Below are 7,661 nucleotides of genomic sequence, written 5' to 3' on the forward strand. Positions count from 1 at the left end.
AGCAGAACTGGAAGGAGAAAGGCATCGGCAGCCATTAAGCCCAGAGAGGCTCAGAGACCAGTGAGAACGTTAGGGGGATTGGCTAACATCCCCCGCCCTCACATTTCAGATTGTTGAGGGGCTCCGGGGCTGCAGGAGAGACCTTTTGCAGAAGCAAGCCCAAAGACGGCTGCTGCCAGAGAGTAGAGGGCTTCTTGAGAACAGGGTACCAGGCTCTCACCAACCCCCCAGGGCATCTCCCACCCTACAGATCCGAACTGGACGGCAGGCACCATATTGCTCCCCTACCCACCGGGCACCTTTGCCCTCCCCAGGGGACCTCAACCCCTCAGGTTCTGTCTTGCTCATCCCCACACAGATGTTTTCCAACTTCAGCCCAGACTGCAAGAGCCACAGGAAAACAGAGTCCAGTGGGTTCTGGGTAATCTGCATGACTCCAGAGCCCAGTCATTCTGGGTGGACTGCATCTGGAGAAAGAGTCGGAGATGGCCTTCCCTCCACCTAGACTCTTATTCTCCCATTCCCCTCCCACACCTGCAGCTGGTGAGAGAGACAATTGAGCCACCAAATGGAGGCTTCCACAGGGAACAGGGCTCTGACCTTTCCTTTTGGAGTCATGCAGGGGACTGAGGGGTGCTCAGACTGTGAGCTCCCTGCCCACTGGCCCTCCCTGGTGCTGACTGCCCAATGACTCCAGCAGATCGGGGCAAACCACAAGGAGGAGGGACATTGAACCAGGATGGGCATCCCGCAGGTGACCTGGGACAAGCATACTTCTCCCTGGCAGGATCAGAGTTTGATCTTCAGGGCCCAGGAAACAGGCCTGAAAGCCAAATCCCATACAGCCAAGTTTCAATCACATTGCCCGGGGGCACAGAAGGCATATTTGTGAATTAGTCTCATGAGGTGTGGGTGCCTGCAGGGGCAGATTAGTGGGGAGAGTGCAAAGTGGGTACTACGGCACACTGGCAGGGCACCTCTCCACCCACAGGAGGGCCTCAATCCCAGCTCAGGCCAGAGGAAGTAGGCAGGCTTGAGGTCCTGCCTGCTGGCAGAGGCCCACAAAAAGTCGCAGAATAGGGGAAGGTAGAAAGGAGAAAAGCCTGCTCCAGTCTGCCTGATCAAGGGTCTCAGGCAGCCCCACTTCTACATGCATACCTTCTGGTTGAGTGGGGCCACTTCAGTTCCTCCCAGGCAGCTTGGCCCAGAGGCAGGGAACAGACCTTTGACCCCTGGTAAAAGCATCCATGGAGCTTGAGGGCAGGCTCACCCAAGCCAGCCACACCCAGTCTCAATCTCCTATCTGCCCCTGCTGAGGAGGAGAATAAGGACACACCTGGAAGTCCCAGGGCCCCACGCACCATCTGGTGCATTAGAGAGCTATCATGAGTAATTACAGCTGGTCACTGGACCCAAAAACAATACTACAGCTTGTTCCTTCCAGTAGGTGCCACCTACTGACAGGGAGGTCAATGTACATGCCCTTTTACTGCATTTACTGACTCATCATAGAGGGTGCAGTGGATTCTCAAACATAAGCACCACCTATTGGCTAAGAGATTAAACTCAACATATCATTAAACAAAAGAAAATCCAAAGGTAAGAAGCAACAGCTGCTCCAGACGAGAAGTAATCAGTGGAAGAATCCAGAAGTATGAAGAATCAAAGCAAAAGGACACCCCCAAAAGGAAGCACTAGCTCTCTAGCAATGCATATCAACCAAAATCAGAATACTGAAATGAGAGATGAAGAATTTCAAAACATGGATTATAAGAAAACTCAATGAAATTCAAGGTAAAATGGAAACTCAATACAAAGAAACCATAAAAACCATACAGGAAATGAATGAAAAATTCACTATGGAAATTGAAATAGTAAAGAAAAATCAAGCAGAGCTTCTGGAAATGAAAAATTCACCCAAGGAGTTATGAAACACAGTGGAAAGCCTTAAGAATAGGTTAGATCTGGCAGAAGAAAGAATCTCAGAGCTTGAAGACAATACCTTTCAATTAAACAAGTCAGTTACAGAGAGAGAGGAGAGAAATAAGAGGAATGAGCAAAGCATACAGAAAATATGAGATTATGTGATGAGGCCTAACATAAGAATCATAAGCATCCCTGAGGGTGAAGAAGAATATACTCAAGGGTTGGATAATTTATTTGAGGGAATAATTGGGGAAAATTTCCCTGGCCTTGCTAGAAATCTAGACATCCAGGTACAAGAAACTCAAAGGACTCCTGGGAGATTCATTGCAAAGAAGCCAAGACCATGACACATAGTCATCAGACTGGCCAAGATGAACACAAAAGAGGCCCTCAAACAAGCTGTAAAATGAAGGCAGCAGGTAACTTACAAAGGAAAAGCCATCAGACTAACTGCACACTTCTCAACAAAGACCTGGCTTGTAAGCCAGAAGGGACTGGGGCCCCATCTCAGTCTTCTCAAATAGAATAACGCCCAGCCTAGAATTCTGCAGCCTGAAAAACTAAGTTTCCTACACAAGGCGAAAATAAAGTCTTTCTCAGACAGGCAAACGCTGAGGGAACTTGTCAAAAGATCTGCCCTACAGGAATTGCTCAGAACTGCATTATACATGGATCAGCACAAGATACACTCACCAGTGTAATCTTTACACCAGTGTAAATCATCGAAAAGCTGAAGGTCACAGGCCAGATACCACAATACCTCAAGAAATAAAACAAAGCAACAAAGTTCTACTTACTCAAGATGATGAACAAAACTCCACCCCACTTATCAATTATTTCAAAATGTGAATGGCTTGAACTGCCCACTGAAGAGAAATACACTGGCTGAATGGATGAATATATAAAAGTGAAGTATCTGCTATCTTCAGGAAACACATCAAACCCACACGGACTCATTCAGACTCACGGTGAAGGGATGGAAAACAACATTCCACACAAATGGAAACCAAAAGAAAGCTGGGGTAGCCATTCTCATATCAGATAAGTTAGTCTTCAAATCAAAAAAAGTAATGAAAGACAAAGATGGTCGTTATATAATTATAAAGGGAACTGAATAAGAAGACATAACAATTCTACATATTAACACACCTAATGCAGGTACGCCCAGATTCATAAAGCAAATCCTACTTAATCTCAACAAAATGAAAAACAGCAGCACCAGAATAGCTGGAGATTTCAATACCCCTCTGTCAGAACAGGACAGATCCTCCAAACAGATAATAAACAAAGAAAAAATGAGCTTAAACAGGACTCTAGAACAAATGGGCTTAAAAGAAATTTACAGAACACTGCACCTGAAAACCTCTGCATATCTGTTCTTCTCATGAGCTCATGGAACATTCTCTAAGATTGACCAGATCTGAGACCAGAAAACATATCTCAACAAATTAAAAAAAATAAAATTATACCATGCACCTTCTCAGACCACAGTGGAATAAAATTAGAAATCAACTCAACAGAAACATTCATCTATACCACAAAGTCAAGGAAACTAAACAACCTCCTGCTGAACGACAGTCAGGTAAAGGGGGAAATTAAGATGGAAGTCAAAAGATTCTTTGAACTAAATGATAAAGGGTACAGAAGTTATCAAAATCTGTGCAACACAACTAAAGCAGTCCCGAGAGGATAATTCATAGCCACAAATGCCTACATGCAAAAGACAGAAAGATCACAGATGAATAATCTAATGAATCATCTCAAAGAACCAGAAAAGAATGAGCAAACCAATCGCAAACCCAGCAGAAGAAAAGAAATAACAAAGATCAGAGCAGAACTAAATGAAATTGGTAACAAAAGAACTATATGGAAGATTAATGAAACAAAAAGTTGGTTCTTTGAAAAGATAAACAAAACTGAAAATGCCTCTTGCTAGATTAACCAGAAGCAGAAAAGTAAGGACTGGAATAAGCTCAATCAGGAATGAAAAGGGAGAAATACAACTGATACCATGAAATTCAAAATATCATTTATTAATACTATAAAATCTCTATGAACCTAAACTTGAAAATGTGGAGGAAATGGACAAATTCTTAGAAACACACAACCTCCCTAGGCTCAATCAGGATGAAACAGAATTCCTGAACAGAACAGTATCTGGTACCAAAATTGAATCAGCAATAAAAAAACCATCCTGAAAAAGAAGTCTTGGAGCAGATGGTTTCATACCCAAATTTTACCACGCCTACAAAGAACTGGTGCCTATCCTGCAGAAGTTATTCCAGAACATCAAGAAGGAAGGAATATTCCCCAACACGTTTTACAAAGCCAACATCACCCTGATACCAAAGTCAGGAAAGGACTCAACAAAAAAGAAACTACAGACCAATATCACTTATGAATATAGACGCAAAAATTCTCATTAAAATCGTACCAAAGCAAATTCAGCTGCTCATCAAATAAAATAATCCATTATGACCAAGTAGGCTTCACCCCAGAGATGCAGGGATGGTTCAACCTACCTATATCTATAAATGTAATTAACTACATAAATAGAAGTAAAAACAAAGACCATATGATCCTCTCAGTAGACACAGAAAAAGCACTCAACAAAATTCAACACCCTTGTATGATAAGAACGCTTAACAAAATAGGCATAGACAGGACTCACCTCAAAACTGTAAAAGCCATATATGACAAATCCACAGCCAAGATCACACTGAACAAGGAAAAACTGAAAGCATTCCAACTTAGAACTGGAACCAGACAAGGTTGCCCTCTACCACACTTCTATTCAACACAGTGCTGGAAGTCCTAGCCAGAGCAATCAGACAAGAGAAGGAAATCAAAGGCATCCAAATGGGGGCAGAAAAGGTCAAATTATTGCTCTTTGCTGACAATATGATCTCATATGTAAATAATGCCAAAGATTCTGCCAAGAGACTACTGGAATTGGTAAACAAATTCAGCAAAGTCTCAGGTTACATAATCAATGTACACAAACAAGCAGCATTCATATACATCAACAACAGTTAAATGGAGAACCAATCAAGGACTCAATACCTTTCACAATAGCAACAAAGAACATAAAATACCTAGGAGTTTATTTAACTAAGGAGGTGAAAGACTTCTACAGGGAGAACTACGAAACACTGAGGAAGGAAATAGCAGAGGACATAAACAGATGGAAATCCATAACATGCTCATGGATCAACAGAATCAACGTTGTTAAAATGTCTATACTACCCAAATTGATCTACAGATTCAATGCAATCCCTATTAAAATACCAACATCATTTTTTACAGATCTAGAAAAATTAACTCTACCCTTCATATGGAACCAGTGAACACCCTGTATAGCCAAAGCAATCTTAAGCAGAAAGAACAAATTTAGAGGTATCAATTTACAAGACTTTAAGCTATGCTACAAGGCTATAGTACCAAAACAGCATAGTACTGGCACAAGAACAGAGACACAGACCCACAGAACAGAACTGAGAACCCAGATATAAAACCATCCTGATACAGCCATCTGATCTTTGGCAAAGCAGACAAAAACATACAATGGGGAAAAGAATCCTTATTCAATAAATGGTGCTGGGAAAATTGGATAACCACATCTAGAAGACTGAAACAGGATCTGCACCTCTCACAAAAATCAACTCACCATGGATAAGAGATTTTAACCTAAGGCATGAAGCCATAAGAATTCTAGAAGAAAATGTTGGAAAAACTCTCATAGACATCAGCCTAGGCAAAAAATTTATGAAAAAGAACCCAAAAGCAATCACAGCAACAACAAAATAAACAAATGGGACCTGATCAAATTAAAAAGCTTCTGCACAGCCAAGGAAACTATTCATTAGAGCGAACAGACATCCTACAGAATGGGATAAAATATTCGCATGCTACACATCCGATAAAGGGCTGATAATTAGAATCTATATAGAACTCAGGAAAATCAGCAAGAAAAAAAATCAAACAACCCCATTAAAAAGTGGGCAAAGGACATGAACAGAAACTTTTCAAAAGAAGACAGACTAATGGCCAAAAAACACATGAAAAAATGCTCAACATCTCTAATCATCAGGGAAATGCAAATCAAAACCACAATGAGATATCACTTAACTCCGGTGAGATTGGCCTCTACCAAAAAATCACAAAACAACAAATGCTGGCGTGAATGCAGAGATAGGAACACTCATACACTGCTAGTAGGACTGCAAACTAGTACAACCTCTATGGAAATAGTACGGAGATACCTCAAAAAACTAAAAGTAGATCTACCACTTGATCCAGCAATCCCATTACCAGGTATCTACCCACAGGAAAAAAAGACATTCTATAAAAAAGATATCTGCAGTCAAATGTTTACAGCAGCACAATTCACAATTGCAAAGATGTAGAAACAACCCAAGTGCCCATCAATACATGAGTGAATTAATAAAATGTGGTACATGTATACTATGCAGTACTATCCAGCCATAAAAAAAAAATGATGAACTGCCTACTGTATTATCCTGAATGGAGCTGGAGTTCATTCTTCTAAGTGAAGTATCCCAAGAATGGAAAAACAAACACCACGTGTACTCACCATTAAATTGGTACTACTCAATCAACACTAATGTGCACATATGGGAAGTAACATTCATAGGATGTCAGGCAGGTGGGAGGGGGCGGAGAGGCTGGGTAAATTCTCACCTAACAGATGCAGTGCACACTGCCTGGGGGATGGGCACACTTGTATTAATAGCTTTGACTTGGGTGGTGCAAAGGCAACATACGTAACCAAGCATTTGTATTCCCATAGTCTTCTGAAATTAAATAAATAAAATAAAATAAAATAAACAAAACATTGAGGCCAGAAAGCAATGGGAAGAGACATTCAAAGTCCCGAACAAAAAATACTATCAACTACAAATTCTAGATCCGGCCGGCCGGCTGGCACGGCCATGGAGGTCTACATCCCGTCCTTTCGCTATGAGGAGAGTGACCTGGAGCGGGGATACACGGTGTTTAAAATAGAAGTGCTAATGAATGGAAGAAAACATTTTGTTGAAAAAAGGTACAGCGAATTTCATGCTTGCACAAAAAGCTTAAGAAATGTATAAAAACTCCAGAAATCCCTTCTAAACATGTTAGGAACTGGGTCCCAAAAGTGTTGGAACAACGACGGCAAGGTTTGGAAACATATTTACAGGCTGTCATTTTAGAAAATGAAGAACTTCCCAAACTGTTCCTTGATTTTCTAAATGTGTGACACTTGCCCTCTCTACCAAAGGCAGAAAGTTGTGGATCTTTTGATGAGACGGAGTCTGAAGAGTCAAGCAAACTGTCCCACCAGCCTGTGCTGCTGTTCCTCAGGGATCCATACGTCTTGCCTGCAGCCAGCGATTTTCCAAATGTGGTTATTGAGGGAGCTCTCCACGGGATATTTTACCCTCATCTACAGCCCAGGTAGAAATCCTACATGGCTACAATAAGCTGAAGCAAGTTTCGAAGTCACGGCCAAGGAAATCGATACCTACCAAATTAACCTAAACTCTATGGCATAACGGCTCTAGCTAGTGGTAAAATTCACAGTCCCAGCTTAATTCAGGGCAGGGACCTTTCCATTAGAATGGTGCTTTTAAAAATAGAAACTAAACCAGGGCAGTGGTCAGGTTAAGGCCAAGTGTTTAAGAAGTAGCATGTAGCTGCCTACTTAGAAACCCATGGAAAGGAGGCCACAGTAG

At 41.7% G+C, this 7,661-nt stretch overlaps 1 pseudogene; it reads left to right on the forward strand.

The window, feature by feature from the left end:
* Positions 1 to 6,878: 6,878 nt before the first annotated feature.
* Positions 6,879 to 7,387, forward strand: LOC105807570 (annotated as a pseudogene).
* The last annotated feature ends 274 nt before the right edge of the window (positions 7,388 to 7,661 follow it).

Source organism: Propithecus coquereli, unplaced genomic scaffold (genome assembly GCF_000956105.1).
Source record: "Propithecus coquereli isolate 6110/MARCELLA unplaced genomic scaffold, Pcoq_1.0 Scaffold16, whole genome shotgun sequence".
Lineage (NCBI taxonomy): Eukaryota > Metazoa > Chordata > Mammalia > Primates > Indriidae > Propithecus > Propithecus coquereli.